At 40.9% G+C, this 20,803-nt stretch overlaps 1 long non-coding RNA gene across 2 annotated transcripts in view; it reads left to right on the plus strand.

The window, feature by feature from the left end:
• Nucleotides 1-20,803, plus strand: part of LOC106729751 — a 75,676-nt gene that overhangs the window by 10,374 nt on the left and 44,499 nt on the right. For both annotated transcript variants that reach the window (XR_001366162.2, XR_004321914.1), the window contains exons 2-3: nucleotides 2,757-2,903; nucleotides 8,262-8,429. This is a non-coding gene — a long non-coding RNA (uncharacterized LOC106729751). The remainder of the gene's footprint in view (nucleotides 1-2,756; nucleotides 2,904-8,261; nucleotides 8,430-20,803) is intronic.

Genomic DNA, 20,803 nt, shown 5'->3' on the forward strand with positions numbered 1-20,803 from the left:
CTAGTAGATTAGATTATTTAAATGAGATTGTTCTTCTTTTTTGAGGAAGGCCTGTATCCCTATAGACTTCCCTCTTAGCACTGCCTTTGCTGCGTCCCATAAATTTTGTGTGCTTGTGTTTTCATTGTTGTTTCTCTCAATGCATTTTTTAATTTCAACTTTGATTTCATCATTGTCCCATTGGTTTTTTAGTAGCATATTGTTTAATATCCATGCTGTCATTTTTTTCTCCTTTGTTTCTCTGTAGTTGATTTCTAGTTTAATGGCAATGTGGTCAGAAAAGATGCTTGAGATAATTTCTATCTTCTTAAAATTATTGATGCTTCTTTTGTGCCCAAGTACATGATCAACCCTAGAAAATGTTCTGTGTGTACTTGAAAATAATGTATATTCTATTTTTGGGGGGTGTAATGTTTGGAAAATATCAACCAAGTCCAGTTTTTCTATTGTATCATTTAATTTCTCTATTGCCTTATTTACTTTGTCTGGAAGATCTGTCTAGTGATGTTAATGCAGTGTTAAAGTCTCCGACAATGACTATTCCCATCAATCTCCCCCTTTATCTCTGTTAGTATTTGCTTTATATACTTAGGTGCTCCTATATTGGATCAGGCTAGTTATTTTGTAGAATGCCTTCCTTTTTGTGTTTATCTGATGTTTCTTATTATTAGGTTGCCTTTTTTACAGAAATGCCATGGAACTGATGTGTCCTCCTTGTGCATCATATCAGGAGACACATGATGTCTATTTTCCTCATTACTGGTGACTTTAACTTTGATCACTTGGTTACAATGGTGTCCACCAAGTTTTTCCACTATATCGTTTCCCCCCCACCCCCTTGTAAATAGTAAGTTACTTGAGGGGAGATACTTTGAGACTCTCCATGGAATTGCTTAGTGTTTCTTACAGCATACTGGCTGAGTTCTAAGAATGAACACGCCAAGATAATAAAGTCAAAGGACATGACATTTTTTATGATTTCGCCTCAGAAGTCATGTAACTTCATTTCGACAGCACTTTCTTGGATGAAACAATTGGAAAAGTGTACCCTAATTTGAGGCAAGGGGATATGGAGCTCACTACTTGATGGGTAGGATGTCAAGGTTATATTTGAGAAGAACATGATGAATTGAAAGTGTCGGTACTGTCTGCTGCACTGGGCAACACCATACCTACTGAATCTCTTCTCCCAGCCATGTCACCCCTCTCACTCTGCATGCCCAGTCTGTTTAATTGTAGGCCTCCATGAACCCTCTTATGATTGGAATCATCAGGGGAACTCTGACCTTAACATCCAGTGGATTTGTTGGGGGCCCCATCCTTTCATATGTCTCTTGCTGCAATCTAGCATGAGATCCAGGTGAAAGGTGCACATACCTTTAAGCCATGTTGGCAAAGAAGAGAGTGCTACCAAAAAAAGCTTCATCTTGCTGTCTACCCCAAAGCCATTTATAAAGAGTGGTCGACTTTATAACCTCCTTGCTCTTCTGTTCCCTTTGGATGCCATGTTTATACTCTGGTCCTAGGATCTGGGCATTCTGACATTCTGATTGACTTCTTCCACTCCCCTGCTCCAAGACCATCTAAGTTCCATACTGTAGAATTTCTAAGGCAGTGGAGACTTTTGGAGTCAGACTCTAGTCCCTATATTCTACTCCTTGAATGGGCTGAGACTTTTCAAATATTCTATTTGTAAGGTATTTAGTAGTTGTGGGGATGAGGAGCTGGAGGAAGTAGTAATCTGCCTCAATATATTGATCTAGTATGAATTAACCAAAAAAACCTATTTTTAATTAGAGAATATTATGTATATATATGACATATGGGCAAAAGATATCAAGCACATAAAAAGATGTTCAACCTTAGTGGCCATTAGGGACATATACATCAAAATCACAATGAGATACTACTACACACCCATTAGAATGGCTAAAATGAAAAAGACTGTACCAAGTGTTGGCAGAGATGTTGGGCAGTTTGAATTCTCATGCACCACTGGTGAGAATGTAAAATGATACAACTATTTTGGAAAACAATTTGGCAGTTTCTTTAAAAAGTTAAACATGTATCTATCATATGATCCAGCTGCCTAAGTATTTATCCAAGAGAAATGAAAGAGTATATTCATAAAAAGATTTGTACATTAATGTTCATAAGGGCTTAATTTTAATAGCCATAAACTTGAAACAACCCAACTATCCATTAAAAAGTAAACACATAAACAGAGTGTAGTGTATCCATGCAGTAGAATACTATTCAGCATTAAAAAAGTAATGAACTATTGATATATGAGGCACCATGAATGAATCTTAAAATAATTATGATGAGTGAAAGAAGCCAGACAAAAATAAATACATACTATATAATTCCATGTAATACTAGAAAATGCAAACTTATCTACAGTGACAGAAAACAGATCAATGGTTGCCTGAAGATGGAAGAAGCAGTGGGGCGGAGCAGAGGAGAGGGAAGGATTACCAAGAGGCAACAGAAAACTTTCGGAAGTGATGGATGTGGTCATCATCTTAATTGTGATAATGATTTCACAGGTTAAAACTCATCTACTTGTGTTCTTTAAACATGAGCAGTTCGTTATACATCAATTACATCACAGTTAAGTGGTAAATAAGTAGTACTATATACTCTAACGTCCATTACACATGCTTCCAATATGAGTATGTTTCAATTTATGCACTGAGTGATAAAAATGATGTTTTTAAGAGACTCCTATTCTCCTTATCCTTTGATCTTTCCAGGATCCCTATTGTGATACATTTAAGACTACTGAGGGTATTTCGTCCAGAAAGGCCATAGCTACCGTTGTGAGGAATTCTAACGGCCAATGAAGCAGACCTTTTGCTGCTGTTGCTGCTGTTCCTGCCACTGGGTCCTCAAGGTGCCTGGTAAGAAGAGGCTCTGGCATCAGCCATGCGCTATATCCAGAACCAGCTTCTCCTCTCAGTTTACTCCCAAGTGTGTACACAGTCGATTTCTTTTAAGTCTACGTGGATTATTTGCTCCATATAAATAACTGAGGACACTCTGGCCTAGAAAAGCATTGCTGGTAGTTGATTCTTCAATATTAAATCATCCCATAACAGAGCCATTAGATTTCCTTCTAATGAAAACTCTTTTTTTCTCCTTTTTGCTTTTGTTTTGAGAGAAGAGTCTGACTAAGTGTACAATCAATGTTTATTGTCTCTGCAATCCGTAAAATCCTAGGTTGTAGCATCTGTCACAGATTTAAGGTGACCTTGAACTAAACTCTAAAAACAATAGATGGTTACTAGCTTTATCTTTGTGTAAGTAATCCCATTAAATTTTCCAAAATGAAAGGTGACAACCCCAAATGTAATGATGACGTCACCTCTAGGCACTGAAACTGCTATTAACTGTGCAAATGGCCATTGCTTTGCTGTAAAATAAATACTTGAACAAGTTTTCTTCAGAGAAGGGTCACACACCCCAGGGATGGGAGTTTGGAACTAGCCTTGGGGCTGGTAGAGGATCAGGCTCTCTGGATCTCCAAGTGATGGGAATTCAGAGGTCCACATGAGGACCCATCCTGTCCCAGTCACCCTTCCCCAAGGGAAGTTACTCTGTGGATGACAAATTCAAATCACTGAGTTAGGAGTGGGGCACCATTGAGTGAATGGGTAAGGGGAGTCCCATGGTCAGCAGCCAAAACCCTTCAGCTCCTTAATGTTTCTAATATTAAGAACAAAAACAAATAAACAGACGCAATAGGAGGAGTTTATAAGAATGAGTGAGGCACTCCAGTGAGCCCTGCTCAAGCTTTGGTGGGCTGCTTCAAGTGGCAGGGAGGGAAGGAATTCCTCTTAAGTGATTTCAGAGCTGAAGATGTGTGTTTGCCACTATTTGTCATCCAAAGTTGTCTAAAAATGTAGAGATGATGAGAGCTCTGCTTCAAAAACTGCTTCATTACTGTTCCAACCACTCTTTGGTTCTGTGTAGAGTCCACTCCTGTCCTCTGTCACACACTCACCTGCTGAGGCAGGTGCGGGAGCTGGAACCCATCTCCCATCCTCTGTTACATATGAGAGGCTTTGAAATTGTGGCAATAAAGGGGGTTCTCTGGAGTTCCCAGGCTGCTCATTCCATGGATGCATCTTCCATTTCTGCCAATACATTTGGAGGATGATGGCAGGCAGCAGCCTGAAGAAGAGTTGGGAGAGCAGTGAGCAGCTAATGAAGATGCTTTCTGTGCCTGCCCTGGCTTTTTCCTATCTGCAGTAGCTATGAGCTTTTGACATCTACGAGATCGTCACGTTATCAGAGGAAGCACAGTGGGTCATGGGCCATCTAGAGGGAATGGGGTTCTTAAATCCTCACAGATACTGAGTTCAGTGAACTTAAGTCTTTCTACAACAGATATGGAATTGTCATGACAGAGTTCCCCATAATAGACCACACAAAGAAGCAATCACGCTGAAGGGTGGTACTGTGGCTTTCAGCAGTTTACACCCTAAAATTATCTAGACTTATTAAGGTACATCAAATCATTTAGAAAAATCTAAATGAGGTACAGATAGAGCAAACAGTCTCTAGTTGGTAGCAGCCTTTGCCATAGAAGGGTTAATGAAGATCTCAAAAGAACTTAAAACTCCCAAATGTACACACTTGTGATATTTGGTATTCTGTGACCCACAATACTGATTGCTAAAGTTGTGTGTAATACTTTGCATTTCAGGGTACAGTATTCCATAAATTACAGTGTTGAAAAATCTATAAAACAGAACAAGACACTGAATCAGTTAGAGACTTTGGGTTGAATGTAATTGAAATCATCACTTAAAATGGCTAAAACCATCCAAGCATTTATTATCCTCTTAACAGAGAGCCTGGAGTAGGATGCACTGCAGGGTTGGTTGATGCAGCAACTCAGCTAGTGTGTTAGAGACTAGGCTCCTCGGATCACCTTTTCTGCCATCACGGAGTTGGCCCCATCCCAACGCTGGCATCAGCTTGGGCAGCAGGCTTCCTTCTTCTCATCTAGTAGGAGACAGAAAGGTATCATGGGGTATAAGTCCTCCTCACCAGTCTCCTTGGCCAGCCTTGGTCACAGGCCTGCCCTGAATTGGTAACTGACCTTGGGAAAGACATACATCTTTTGGTTTAGAGTCTGGAGTTTCTCATCTTGTGCTGTGAGCGGGTCAAGTGTAGGCATATTGATCCCTTTAGGCCTTAGGACTGTCATTGGTTCCTGTCCAGAAGCCACTGTCACCTCTGGCTAGTCATCTGCAGCCAGAATGACCTGTTCCCTTTACCCCAGGGAGCCCCCAAAAAACTATAATTTTCCATATTTGTCACATCATGAAAAAGGTGAAACAATCTGGTGACGTTGTCTACTCCGGAATTATATACAGTATGCCTATAAGTGAATGTCCCTCACGTACTTCCATAATTTTGATATTTTTAATAGAGTAGTTAGATGTTTCATTGTTTACAGGTAGTTAATACTTAGAAAGTACTCACCCATGTCAAGCAATAACTATGTTAATTCATTTAATCTTCACAATAGGTGGAGGTACTGGGGGTTGAACCCAGGCCCTTGTGCATGCTAAGCATGCACTCTACCGCTGGAACTAAACCTTCCTCCCAGGGAGATACTGCTTTTATACTCATTTTTACTAGATGAGAAAATTGAGAAGTAGAGAAATTAAGTAATTTGTCCAAGAAAACACGGGTAGTAAGCACTGGAACTTGGGATTGAACCCAGGTAATTTAATTCCTAAATCCTTCCTCTTATAGTTTAACTAGGAATGCTCTGGAAGAGATAGTAGACTAATTCAGTAGGTATTCTACTTTTGTCAATGACCCATGGTAAAAAACAAAACAAAACAATTTTTGTTATAACACAATGCACACACAATGAAAACAAAAAAATTTTAAAGCAATATTTACTAGGGAGGCAAGCATTCTGCTTTTTGTATTCCATTCTATTCCATGTTCTTGAAAAAGCTAGTTGTAACTCCCTGAATTAATTCTAGCCCATTATGGGTCATGATCCCCAGCTTTGAAAACCCTGGTAATATAATGGGGTTGACTACACTGATGACTTTAGATGCTCAGTTATCATTTTTGAGCCAGAGCTCCAGTTCTTCAGAAAAGGCAGAGGGATGCAGGCAGAGGTCAAAGGGATAACTGTAGTTGCAATGCAAAGTAATCTCAAGGTGCTGAAGATGAAAGTGTTTTGAGTTGGAGATGAAGATACGGGAGTTAGCAGCGTATAGCTGAAAACCAGTCAAAGCCACGAGGATGAGATCACTGGGAAAGAATGTGCAAAGTGAGAAGAGAAGAGGCCGGGACAGAACTATAAGGAGCACGAGTGTTTGTAAGAGGAGGCGAAGAAGCTCCTGCAGCTGCCGGAGAAGCTGGAGGCCATAGGAGCTGAGGAAGCCAAGAGGGGTTGGAGAGGTTGACATGATCTGACGTGCATCAGAGCAATCTCATATCAAAAGCTGGGAAAATTGCCCAGTAGATCCATATTTACGATTCCACACAGCTTCTTACCTAAGTTTTCTATTTGGCTTTCCAAACCCTCTGGTTTGACTACATACGTGGCTGGCAGCCTTGATTGTTTTACTGGTCTCCAGTTCTTCCACTGGGCAGTTTCTGCCTGGAATCCGACCTGGACTCAGACACATGCAGGCCACCAAGCCCTTGCCTGTGATGGAAATGAATATATATTTAGTGTCAACTATGGGCCAGGTGTACCCCATTCAAGTGATCTCACAACAATCTTGCAAGAAGCAGAAACATTTTCCCTCATTTTACAGCTGAGGAACCTGAAGCTTAGAGAAGCAAGATCACGTGTGCCAAGTCTCACAGTTGGTGAATGGTAGAGCCAAGGCAAGAACCCAGGACCATCTGGCTACCAAAGCCAGTACTTCTCCCACGTTACTTGTCGGCTTGCTCAGCCCCAAAGACCCATCGTGCCTTTGACCACCATTCTCAGGAAATCAGGCCTAGCGCTTATTCTCCAAACCCCGTTGACTGCTAGCTAGGTTTTTGTCCAACTTCAATGGGCCTTTGAACTACAGAGTGGTTAGCTAGGTGACTCCATGTATCGTACCTGTCCAGAATGCCCTGCCGCCATTTTCCTCTCACTAGATCAATGCAGTGTAAATACTGCCACACTGATACCAAGTTTCCTGCTCTGTGCTCATCTGCCTGCTGCCATTCCGTTCCTCCCCTTCACTTCCTCACTAACCTGCTGACAAGGTCTCAGCATATTATAGGCTGAATTTTTAAGGATTCTAACATTAAGAATCTAAATTGACCACAGAACTTGATATGAGATGAAATACGAAGTGGCCACCAGAAGAGTGAATGCAATTAGAGACTGCATTAATAAGAGATTGTGTCTGGTGAAGGTTTTTGGGTATTGCAGATATGAGACATTCATAAATAATTCTAAAACAATGCAGATTATGTGCTTAAGGAGTCACAAAGTACAATGGGAGGAGAAAGCAGAGAGGAACTGCTTACTCCCAAAGGATGGAAGGGGGTGACCTTTGAAATGGGCCCTGAAATACTGGTGGAATTTTGACAAGTGGAGATGGAAGTCAGACCTTCTGGGCTGAGTTAATGGTAGAAGCAAAGAAACAAGAGGAAAGTACATGTCATGCATGCAACTGAAGTTGGCATGTATGGGAGAAGGTAGAGGAAATCACGGTTTTATCAAAAGTTGGGGTCAAATCATTACAGTTTGAATACCACTGTTCTTTTCCAGTTAGGCAATTGAAAAGTGGAGTTCTTGCTTATCAATCAGTCATTTGTGAGTTTCGAAGATTTGCCTCAATCCTCAGAGCCTGATTTGTGCTGGGTGAGCTGTAAGGAGCAGCTTTCCCATCTGCGAGGCTGAGTCGGGTCTGAGATTTGTGGTGACCTCGGGGACATGCTGTTAGTCTGCCTCAGGTCTCCTCTCACCAGCATCAGCTGTGCGTCCATCAGACCGAATGTTCAGCAGGCCAGCTGACCCCATCCTCATCCACCTGGTGGTCGGCTCTGCTCAAGGAGTGCTTTCCTTAAGTCCTGTTTAGGATTCAGGGTTCCTTTATTCCAAGTAACAGGAGCTTATGGAGAAGAGGAATTTATTAAAAGAATTAAGTGGTTTTTTACAGAACCTAAGGGCCAGCTTCAGTCCAGTTTTAGGAATACACTGGAATCAGGGCCTGAAATGGGAGTCAGGATTCTGGCTTGCTCTCTTATCTCATTGTTTTCTCATCTCTCTGCAGACTGACCTGCTCTGCTTCTCCTATCCCTACGCAGAAAACATGGCCACCAACAGCTCCTGAGTCCACCTGGAGAGAGACTGATTCTCTGTCATAAGCATCTGGCTGGGAAGGGACTGTGACTGGCTGATCTGGTGTCATGTGCACCCTGCTGTTAATCAACCATGACTGGTAAGGAGGAAAAAGTGTATGACCCTGGCTGTGCAGAGCCACCTGAGGAAGCTTGTGATGGGGAGAAAGGGCCACACAGAGCTATCCATTACCTCCCTCCAGACCTGCACCGTCCAATACAGGGAACACTGGCCTCATGTGGTTATGTAATTGTAAATGCACGTTTCCTAGAGGTAAATAAAATTAAAAATTCAGGTCCACAGTCACATTAGCTTCATTTCAGAGGCTCAGTAGCCACACATGGCTAGTGGCTACTGTATCAGGCAGCACAGATATAGAACATTTCCATCATTGTATACATATCTCTGGGACAGCTCTCATCTAGAGTTTAGACATTACTGGTTCTATCAGCAAAAACTTTAAGCATTATTGCTGCTGCAAACAGCAGATTTCTTTGGGACAAGAACAACTCAAAAGCAGCTGATCTTCTCCACTAATAACCCCAGAACTAGTTTTTGTTTTTTTGGTTTGTTTTTGTTTTTTGTAAATATATATATATTTTTTTTAATTGAAGTATGGTCAGTTTACAATGTTGTGTCAATTTCTGGTGTACAGCATAATGCTTCAATCATGCATGCACATACATATATTCATTTTCATATTCTTTTTCACCATAAGTTACTACAAGATATTGAATATAGTTCCCTGTGCTATACAGTATGAACTTGTTGTTTATCTATGTTATATACATGAGTATCTGCAAATCTCGAATTCCCAATTTATCTCTTCCCACCCTCTTCCCCTCCTGGTAACCAGAAGTTTGTTTTCTATGTCTGTGAGTCTGTTTCTGTTTTGTAAATAAGTTTGTCTTTTTTTTAAGATTCCACATATAAGTGATATCATATGGTATTTTTCTTTCTCATTCTGGCTTACTTCACTTAGAATGATAATCTCCAGGTCCATCCATGTTGCTGCAAATGGTATTATTTTATTATTTTTAAGCATTTCAGCTGCTGCATATAGCAGAGTTCTTTGGGACAAAAACAACTGAAAAGCAGTTGATCCTCTCCACTAATAACCTGAAAGATGTTTCTTTGGAGACCCCAGAGCTGGTTTTTGATTACCTTCCATTCAAACACCCAGCAAAGCCTTCTAAGCTCATTATGGCCAAAGCCCTAATCTGCCCTATTCAAAACCTTGCTGATGATTCCTTGAATTATGCCTTTCATCTCTATTATGCAAGCTTCCAGGAAACTGCAACTCCTTTTAGTTCACTGTCTTACCCAGTTCCCATAATATTCTCTGCTTTTTCTGCTGCTCATCTCCTTCTCAGTCCAGTCCCTCGTGCCCTCTCAAGTCTCTGGGGGTAGAGATGTCCAGCTACTCCCCAACATTCAGTTTCCCTTTCATAGGGTAGACTTGTCACTGGGAGGCAGCTGCTGGCCAGGGACTTCATCCTCTAGTCCTTCCGGCTGCCAGATGTGGCCACGTGACTAGTTCTCACCAATGGAATGAGGAAAAGATTTATGTCACCTCCCTGCTGGGCTTTTAAAAAGAGTCTGTACCTTCCCTGCTTTCTTACTCCTTTTCAAATGGGAAGGATTCTGCCTCTTTAGGGGTCTGCAGAGTCACAAGATGTAAGTTTAGATCTCTGAGCTACTCCATAGAGAAAAGTTGTAGCCAATGCAGACTATCTGCTTTGGACTGTTAACCTGGATATGAGAAGCGTAGCCACTGAAAACTTGGGGTTTATTGGTTTAAGCTGTTGTCTTCTATTACCATAACCGATACCTAATTAACTTTCTTACATTCTCAATTTTCTTTCCTTAAATTCCATCTCCTGCTCTCCCCTCCAGTTCTAAACCTCCTGTAGTCTCTGGAAAAGGCTGCTCTTTCTCGTGCAGTCCAGAAGCCATGGCTGAGAGGTGGTGTTGACATTTTCTTAACTCCTCATTGCATCTTTCAGACCACTCCAACTTTTCCTAGCCAGTGCTCAGCACATAGGGTGAGGGTTATTACTGGTATGTAGTCTGCATATGCTCAGGGAGAGAATTTGAAAATAAAAGATATCAACACTGAGTCAGTGTCTATGGCAACCGTATGAAACGTATGAATTTGTGTGCACATCAGTTGCTCTGATTACCAAGAGGAAAACACTAATTTCCTCCCAGTTTGATCCCTTTTATTAGTCTGACTACTCTCCCAACCCACCAATCGCCTCATCCCTGCTGTTGCTGTGGAGACTGTGGGCAGCAGAGGGAGATGCAGCCTAAGACATCGGTGTTGAGAAGCCTACCCCGGAAAGACCAAAAACCCCAAAAGATCCTGCAGCAGACTTTCAAATGCTTATATAACCAAGGAATAATGCCCCAGTTTGCTTAAACCTATCAATCACATGATAATTTACTGATGATTCACTTTAGAGCTTTGAAAAAAAAACTTTTATATTTATATTTCTGAAAATAGACCTAAAATTCAACAGTCTTCTTGCATATCTTGACTATTACCCAGTAACTGGTGATTTAAGGTCAGCACATTTTTGCCGTCTAAAAGAACTTACTTTTTAATAAAACGGTTTCTTTGCCACTTATTAGATTTATAGCTGATTCTTTCAAAGCTGACTTTCACCTTGACCTGCAGACAATGGCAGAATATGAATTTTTGCAAGGTGGTAGCACTGTCTTTCTTGGACAAAGTCTGCAAATTCTATGAAGATGAATTCTAAGAAATGTTGCCCATCTAATGCCATGGTTAAAGGAACTCCCCCACAGCCTTTTTTTTTTCCCCCTTTTGATTTATTTCTCTAGGTTTACTGCACTTGCCTCTACCAGTTACTGAATCTTGTGCCACTCAAATCCTCCATCTCATTGCAAAAATGTTCAAGATGGTGTTTTTGTGCTGTGGTGAAACCCATTTTCACAGAGACACTCCAGAGCACATGATGAAGCAACAGGAGGATAAATGCCAATAAAGAACCCCCAGGGAGCAGCATTCCTGAGTGGCAGGAACCTGTGTGGGAAGTGGCAATGTATACAGCTGGCCTTTTGGAGAACAATTACTCCTTCAAGGCCCTGTGTGGACATTCCAAATGGTGGCTACCAGGCAGGCTAGGCATAGCTTAGGCTTAATTATAGCTAGGATTATTTTATTTTATTTTACTTTTTATTTTTTGATTGAAGTATTGTTGATTTACAATATTGTGTTAGTTTCTGATGTACAGCATAGTGATTCAGTTATACATATACATACATACTCTTTTTCATTATAGGTGGTTACAGGCTATTGAATATAGTTCCCTGTGCCATACTGTAGGACCTTGTTGTGTATCTATTTTATATATAGTAATTTGTATCTGCTAACCCCAAAATCCTAATTTATCCCTCTCCCACCCCTTTCCCCTTTGGGAAAAGTTTGTTTTCTATGTTTGTGAGTCTGTTTCTGTTTCATAAATAATTTCATTTGTTTCATATTTTAGATTCTACACATAAGTGATATCATATGGTTTTTGTCTTTCTCTTTCTGACTTCTGTTAGTACAATAATCTCTAGGTCCATCCATGTTGCTGCAAATGGCATTATTTTTCTTTTTTATGGCTGAGTTGTATTTCATTTTATAAATATACCATCACTTCTTTATCCACTCATTTTTTGATGGACATTTAGGTTGCTTCCATGTCTTGACTGTTACAAATGATATTGCTATGAACATTGGGGTGCATGAGTCTTTTCAAATTATAGTTTCCTCTGGATATATATCCAGGAGTGGGATTGCTGGATCATATGGTAAGTCTGTTTTTAGTTTTTTAAGGAACTTCTATACTTTTCTTCCAGAGTGGCTGAACCAATTTACATTCTCACCAAAAGTGTAGGAACGTTCTCTTTTCTCCACACCCTCTCTAGCATTTGTTATTTGTAGACTTTTTAATGATGGCCATTCTGACCAGTGTGAGGTGATACCTCATTGTAGTTTTGATTTGCATTTCTCTGATAATTAGCAATATTGAACATCTTTTCATGTGCCTGTTGGCCCTCTGTATGTCTTCTTTGGAGATACATCTATTTAGGTCTTCTGCTCATTTTTGGATTGGGTTGATTTTTGTTGTTGTTAAGTTGTATGAGCTGTTTGTATATTTTGGAAATTAAGCCCTTGTCAGTTGCATCATTTGCATATATTTTCTTCCAGTCCGTAGGTTGTCTCTTCATTTTAGTTTATAGTTTCATTTTCTGTGCAAAAGCTTATGAGTTTGATTATGTCCCATTTGCTTATTTTTTATTTTATTTCTATTGCCTTGGGAGACTGACCTAAGAAAACATTGATACAACTTATGTCAAAGAATGTTTTGCCTATCTTCTCTTCTAGGCATTTTATGGCATCATGTCTTATATTTAAGTCATTAAGCCATTTTGAGTTTATTTTTGTGTATGGTGTGAGGGAGTATTCTAACTTCATTTATTTACATGCAGCTGTCCAGCTTTCCCAACACCACTTGCTGAAGAGACTGTTTTTCTCCATTGTATATTCTTGCCTCCTTTGTCAAAGATTAATTAACTGTAGATGTGTGGGTTTATTTCTGGGCTTTCTGTTCTGTTCCATTGATCCAGATGTCTGTTTTTGTGCCAAAGCCACTCTGTTTTGTTTTGCTTTGTAGTATTGTCTGAAGTCTAGGAGGGTTATGCCTCCAGCTTTGTTTTTTCCCCCTCAGGACTGCTTTGGCAGTTCTGAGTTTTTGTGGTTCCATATAAATTTTAGGATTATTTGTTATAGTTCTGTGAAAACCATCATGGGTAATTTGATAGGGATCCCATTAAATCTGTAGACTGCTTTGGGTAGTATGGCCATTTTAACAATATTAATTTTTAGGATTATTTTATTTTGAATAACTGAGAGAAGCAGGAATTGGGTGTCTCTTTTCATGTGAGTTTTATTTTTTAAAGAATGAAATAGCAACAAATAAATAACTGTTGTAACAGCGGAGATCATAGTTTTTTCTAAAATGAGGATTATATATTTTTTCTTTTTTTAAAGATTTCTTTTTACTATTAAAGTACAGTTGATGTACAATATTATATAAGTTGGAGGTGTACAATATAGTGATTCACAATTTTTATTTTTTATTTATTTTTTTAATGGAGGTACTTGGGATTTAACCCAGGACCTTGTGCATGCTAAGCATGCACTCTACTACTGAGCTATATAGCCACCCCCTCTTTCACAATTTTAAAGGTTATACTCCATTTAGTTGTTATAAAATATTGACTATAGCCCCTGTATTGTACAGTACATGAGGATATTTAGAACACCTCAAATCAGGACACATTGTCTGACAAGATGTCAGAAAATCAGAAGACGGGTAAGTCTTAATTAAACGTTCTTTTGTAATCAAATTTCATGGGTAAGATTTTTAAAAGCGTTAAAAGAAAGGCAAATCCCTAGGAGAGGTAGTCCTGTCACCTGTATAATTGTCATAATCTTTGTGTTTTATAGTCACAGACGCTGGCCCCAGCCAGGGATTTTTAAAGTATGTCCCAGCACAGCTGCATAAGAATCATCTGTGTTGCTGACCTAAAATAAAGATGCCCAGGCCCTGACACTCTGGAGGTGGGACTGGGGGTTTGAATTTGTATGCAGTTAACCTGATTTTTCTGCTCACTAGTGTCTGAGAGACCCTGCCCTCTGCTTTTTCCATAAAACATGCAGTGGTTTTAAGAGCCCTTCCCCTCAGCTCTCCACAGGAGGGACTCTTCTCCTCTCTCCCGGGCCAGGTGAAGTCATCCCCAGCCTGCTACTTCTAACTGCTGGCTCCCCGCCTGCCTGCTGTTGGCCCGCGCTGTCTGCCAGGCAGCTCTGCTCTCTGTGGGCTCCTGTAGGCTCCACCTGCTTTCCCTCTAAGTCTAGGCTTTGGTTCTTCAATTACAATCTTCCAGCACACCCTTTTTTTTCTTAAAGGGGGCAACCATTTCAAATCTCACATGAAACAAAACAAAAAAATCACCACCACTAAACTATACCAAAGCAGGTTTTAAGCAGCCTTTTGAGCCATTGATTCAGATTAAAAAAAAAAAAAAAAAAAAAGCTGGGTCCAGGCCAGTGGGGCTTTCTTGTCCTTTTGTGCTTAAAGAGAAAGACCATTGAGCTAAGATGTCGATTTTACTTCTTTTTAAAATTAAAATGATAAGAGTGATATCTTATCAAGTGAATGAAAGTACCTTTCTCCTTGGAGTTTTCTTTTTGTACCATTTACAGAAATTGATTAAAAACTTCTTACTCAACAGTAAGGTTTCACAATTGGTTATCATCATGGATGAAATAACTTTGTAATAAATTTACAACCCAGAAACCTGATTTGATTTCAGTTCCAAAACATAATTAAGGGCACTTGGGTTTTGAATCTTTACTCATTTCTTATGTGGTTCACTACAAATAGACCACAGCCTAGGAATGAGGATTCCTGGACCAGCTTCCGCTTATTACTCACCTCTTGATATGCATGCAGCTAGTAGTCATTTTCCATATATTTCAACTCCATTCTTCCAGTCTTTTTTCTTTCCCCACAATGTATTTTGTATTTTGTCCACACTTCTCTTTGTTTTGGCCTTTGTTTTAATAAAACCACTAATTATGTAGTTGTAATCAAGCGTTTCACATGTTGTGAGTCCTGTTGACAGAAACATTAAATTAGATAACCTTTCTCGAGTAATTAAAGTTTTTAGGTTTTTTCCTTAATTAGTTTCACTTTTAGGAAACTGCCCTGCTGAGGCAGAAACAACTGGAATTGTCAATAACTTTTTCAAGCAATACTTAGATTGGAAACAAACCATGAAATTTAGATACCATGTTCAAACATTATAATGGGACCTTTACTGCAGAAAACTATTACAAAATACTTAAATTTTAGCCGATAAATCAATAGCATTCAATTGCCCTTTTCATCATCTCTCAAAGTGATATCTATATCTATATGGAATTTCTTAAAATCTTCTCATTTCTGAATTTTCAATGCTGAGATATTGAAAACTAGAATATATAGGACACCTAAATAAATAAAATATATATAGATATAAAGAAAACTAGAAATAGCTCACCTCCTTCTGTGCTGTACTTTGAAGGACTCAAAAGCTCAGAACTTGCCCAGGTCTTCCTGAAGTATGACTACCATTGATTTCTTTTCTTTTCTTTCTTTCTTTCTTTTTTTTTTTAATTGAAGTATAGTTGATTTACAATGTTGTGTTAGTTTCAGGTGTACCAGGAAGTGATTCAGTTATACATCTACATATGTATATTCTTTTCCATATTCTTTATGCACTCTCCCAGTCTTTAGAAGAAAAAAGAAAATAGCAGTAATGGTGATAGAATCTCATCCCCTCCAGAGAATTAACAAAATAAGAGAGGGAAGAAAGCAAATGGAAATGCTACAATAGGGGGATATGTAATAAAAAGCCAAATATGTGATGGGGTAGTGGTTGGCAAGAGAGGGAAAGCTGGTGGCGAGGACCAGAGAAACTGTACACTGAAGAGCATGTGACCTTTTAAGAAATAAATGTTTTACATGAGTGGTTTTGATTGTGGAAAAGATAAGAATATTGGCAGATTACAAAAAGGGACATGCCGAGACTATGAATACATTTTAATGAAAATAGAAATGGATCTGCTTCTATTATATCAGAGGCTGCAAAGCTGTATGAAGGAGATGCTTCACTAGAAGAATGTACTTCATAGCCTCTTTCAAAGATGACACACACCTACTTCACTCTACAGGACATATTATACACATAAATAAATTAGGATGGACTCGTTTCTTCACGCACAACCTGCCACCCTTAGAAATCTGAATCTTATGCCAACTTAGAGTAGAAAGCAAAATTGGAAAATTAGAGCGCAAGAGAAGAGCATGAGGAAAGAAGACCAAATAGATTCTGCAGAAGGACACAAAGGCTTCTGGCCTATGTTTGTCAACACAGTTTAGTCCACAGTCTGTGTTAACCACCATCTGTAAGGGAGAGCCCAGCCTGCTTGACCTGGTGGTAAAAATTCTTTTCACTGGCAGCAGCTTTCATGTTTTTTTGCTAAATGTTTCATCTCTTTCCCTTCCTGTTAGAGAGTGAGGTGGAAGCCGGTTAGCAGAACACATCCGTCCGCAAGACTCTGACATAGTAGCCTGCATGTCCCAGTTTTTATGCCACCTTCCTTAACGAGAAATATGAGAGAGCATTCCGAAGACAAAAGACCCTTGGTGATAATCGGTAACGGTCCTATCAGGCGGCAGGCAGGCAGTCTTCCACAGAACTCACAGCTCCAGTTCTGTCAGCCACAAGGGAGTTCAGGCAAACACTTGGCCACCATTTGGGAGGGACCCTGTGGGTAAATCTTTCTCTTTTCCTTGGCGTTTCATTGCCAAGGCACACCCCGTGTCATGTGTCTATGAGGTGGTGTGCCCCTCCACCCCCAGGCCTGGTGGTGGAGGCACAGTGCACCCTTATCATGTCTTTTAAACAGGTGCACATCCATACATAGGCCTGGGAATGGAAGTGCCCTCGTATCATGTGTCTATTATACGGGGATACATAACTATACAGGTCTGTGTGTGAATATGTATATAAATAATATGTATATTATATAGTATATATTTATATATACATATGTAATAAAGCATATATACATATAAATAAGTATATTATATATGTGTATATCCATATACATGTCGGGGTATGAATATATATAACATATATATACTCATGTCTGTGTATGGTTATGTATATATATATAACATGTGTATTGTATAACATATTATATAATATATAGTAATATATAATATATACATATATATTATGTATATTATACACGTGTTTATCCATATGCATGTCAGTGTATGGGTATATATAACATATATATACACATGTCTGTATATGGAAAAGTATATAATATGTATATTATATATGTACATACACATAGTATAATACATATACATATATAATATGTATGCTATATATGTGTATATACATACACATATCAGTATATGCATATATATAATATATATTACATTGATACAGGTCTGTGTATGGATATGTGGATATGTATACATATATTTTATAATATACACATATATACTATTATATATACATGTATTACATTATATATATATATATACACACACACACATAAAATATGTATATTGTATTGGTGTTCATCCACCCCCCCCCCAGGCCTTTCTAACTGGGACCTCAGCTCATAGACAGGATGGAAGGGGGCAGGGCACATCCACTCAAGGAATGACAGCAATTTAACACCAAAATAGTGGAAGATTCACCAAAATGGTGGAAGATTCACCTCCTAGTTGGCCTTGAGGATTAAGAGATTTGACTTCTAGTAGACCTTGAGCTTCATTATATGCTTATTGTAACAGTGTGATCAAATAACATGCCCACAGGTGCCATGACAGTCCCAAGGCTAACCGCGAAAGGCCAAAGAATGGGTAATGGCCCTATGGCCCTGTGAAGCTACTGAGACCATAAAAACTGACAACACCACGCCTAGTGGCCCTTTTCACTCCTGTCCCTTTGGAGATGGCCAGCACTCTGTCTATGGAGTGTGTACCTACTTTTACTTTAACCTGAGCACCCAGTTCCCACACCTCTTTCCTTGCCTTTCTCTTACCTTACACTCTATGCAGTATGTATCTCTCTAAATATATCTACTTTCACTCAGTATGGCTGGCTCTTGAATTCTTTCCTGCATGAAGCCAAGGACCCACACCTGGCGGGGCACGTACCAGGGGCTCAACCAAGACCTGGGACACAGCCCTCCTCACATCCCACATCTGTTTTCCTGCATCATCTCTGGTGCCCAATGTGGGGTGTTTACATAAAGGGGCATAATCTCGATCCGCCTATTGGGCTGTGGCTCCCCTCTCTTAGGAGTGTGGCAGGGTGTTTCTCCCATGCTGTGCAGGTTCAAGTGGCCCTTAGGTGGTGGCTGATGCTGCCTGCAGGATCTAGCAGAGACCAGCTCTCTAGCTGTGAAGGAGCCCACCAAGCCCAAGGCTTTTCTCCCCTCGATCTTTTCTCATTCTCTCCTCTATCGCTCTATCTCTTTGGACTCGAGAAGATCCACCAAGGTAAACACTTGCACATCCAAATTAAGACCACGTGGCAAGTAACTGGCACCTGACTGGGTGAGCTTCCCCTCCATGGCGCTTGAGCTCAATTCCACTTCTCTATTTGGTGTTGGTCTGGTTCCAGGACACTGGGACTGTGAAAGAGGGCCCAAATTAGGGGACTCTGGGAGTTCCCCTTTGGAAATTTGTGGCCTGGCCCTCCCCAAGTGCCCTCGGGGCATATGGCCTCATTGTATCCATAGGCAGGAGTAGCGGGCAGGGACTTCTCTTGTGGATCGCAGGTTTTAGCACCCCTGGGTGGGGTCGCGGGTCTTAGCACCCCTGAGCTGAGAGTTGCCGGCGAGTGCTCTCCATGAGTCGCAGGTTTTCCCACCCACTGGTGTGGGGTCACAGGTTATAGTACCCCTGAGTGGGAGTTGCAGGCGGACACTCCCTTAGTGGGGCTACGGATCTCTGGTCTAAGAAGCATTGTGGCTATAGCACTCCCTTTTTGTTCTAGATTTCCACCTTTCAGCACTACTTGTTTCTCTTTCACAAAAGGTAATTTGCTTAGTTCACTGAGGACCTAGGTCTCCTCCTTCCCTATAAAGGATTTAGGTCTTGGGACTCTAGTCACCTTTTCTCCCTAAGGCCCTTGCTCCTTTCTTTGACTGATCCAAAGGAGCCACCCCAGTCTCACAGATAGGACATCCTAACCAAAATGGGGACAACTACAAGTATCCCAAAGGACTCCCCATTAGGAAAAAGTTTAAATAGAATAGTTTGAAGGAAAAGGAATTAATTTTCCTTTGTAAGACTGCATGGCCCCAATACAAACTGGGAGACCAAGAGGTCTGGCCAAAGAATGGATCGTTAAATTATAATACCATCTTGCAGCTAGGCCTATTTTGTATAAGAGGAGATAAACGGGGGGAAATCACATACATCCAAATGTTCTTGACCCTATACCGAAACCTAGGTCTAAGGAACTCCTGCCGGATATTCCTGGCCTGTGTTCCCTCAAAGCACGTCCTCCCACAGGAGCTCGATGTTCTAGATGACACCCTTATGAGTCCAGCTCCCCAAGGTCCACAGCCAGAAGTTCCTACTTTCCCCAACTCTGTTGGGGAACAATCTTCCCCACCATCTTTCTCACCGAAGGAAAGTCCTGCCAGTACTACTTGAAGTGGGACTACTTACCAACCTCCTACTGGCAAACTGCCCCTTAAGGGAAGTGCCAGCTGGTGATGGAGGAAGAGAGTTCACGTCCCCTTTTCTATGACTGATTTGGCTACTTGCAAGGAGAAATTTGGACATTTCTCCGAGGACCCCAGTAGGTTCATGAAGGAGTTTGCCAGGCTGACAATGGCCCTTGAGCTTACCTGGAGGGATCTACAGGTACTCCTTTCAACCTGCTGTACTTTCGAGGAAAAAAGCCAGATCCTCGGTGCAGCCCATGCATATGCTGATGAACTGGCTGCCCACGACCAGGGACACGTAATCTACCTTACTAGGGGGGATGCAATCCATGACCAAGACCCCCACTGGAACTACCGACAGGGTGGTAGAGGACTTGAATGCAGAAACCATATGGTAACTTGCCTCATAGAGGGAATGAAAAAGTGTGTTGTTAAGCCCATCAACTATGACAAAGTGAGGGAAGTAACACAGGGAAAAGATGAGAATCCAGCCCTCTTCCAGGGCCGCTTAGTGGAGGCCTTTAAAAATACACTAATGTTAACCCCCAAACCCCTGAGGGGAAAGTCCTGGTAAATACCCATTTTATCACTCAGTTGGCCCCAGACATTAGGAGAAAATTACAAAAAGCAGCTCTGGGACCCCAGACCCCCATGAATCAGCTCATGGATCTGGTGTTTGGAGTACTTAACAATAGAGACAGGGTTGAAGAGGCAAGAAGGATTCAGGGACAATAGCGAAATGCACAATTCTTAGCAGCTGCCCTAACCCCTGCCCCACCTCAGGGTTACCCTTCTTCAAGAAGACCCATGGTGAGGACAGAATCCAGGATGCTTAGATCAGAGCCACTGTCAGAATCCAGGATGCTTGGATCAGAGCCACTGTCTTGCCAAAAAGGGACCTGTTTTAAGTGTGGCCAGGAGAGCCACTGGAAGAATGAATGCCCTATGTTTGAAAAAGTTCCATGGGGACCCTGCCCAATATGCAAACAAAAAGGCCACTGGAAGCGGGACTGCCCCCAGTCCCAAAGGGGACTTGGGGCTCCCAAACCAATGATGGCTGAGATGACTGAAGACTGATGGGGCCCGAGGCCCTCCATGGCTCCCACAGGACACCTGGTCATTTCTCTGGAGGAGCCTTGGGTAAC

Source organism: Camelus ferus, chromosome 8 (assembly GCF_009834535.1).
Source record: "Camelus ferus isolate YT-003-E chromosome 8, BCGSAC_Cfer_1.0, whole genome shotgun sequence".
Classification (NCBI taxonomy): domain Eukaryota; kingdom Metazoa; phylum Chordata; class Mammalia; order Artiodactyla; family Camelidae; genus Camelus; species Camelus ferus.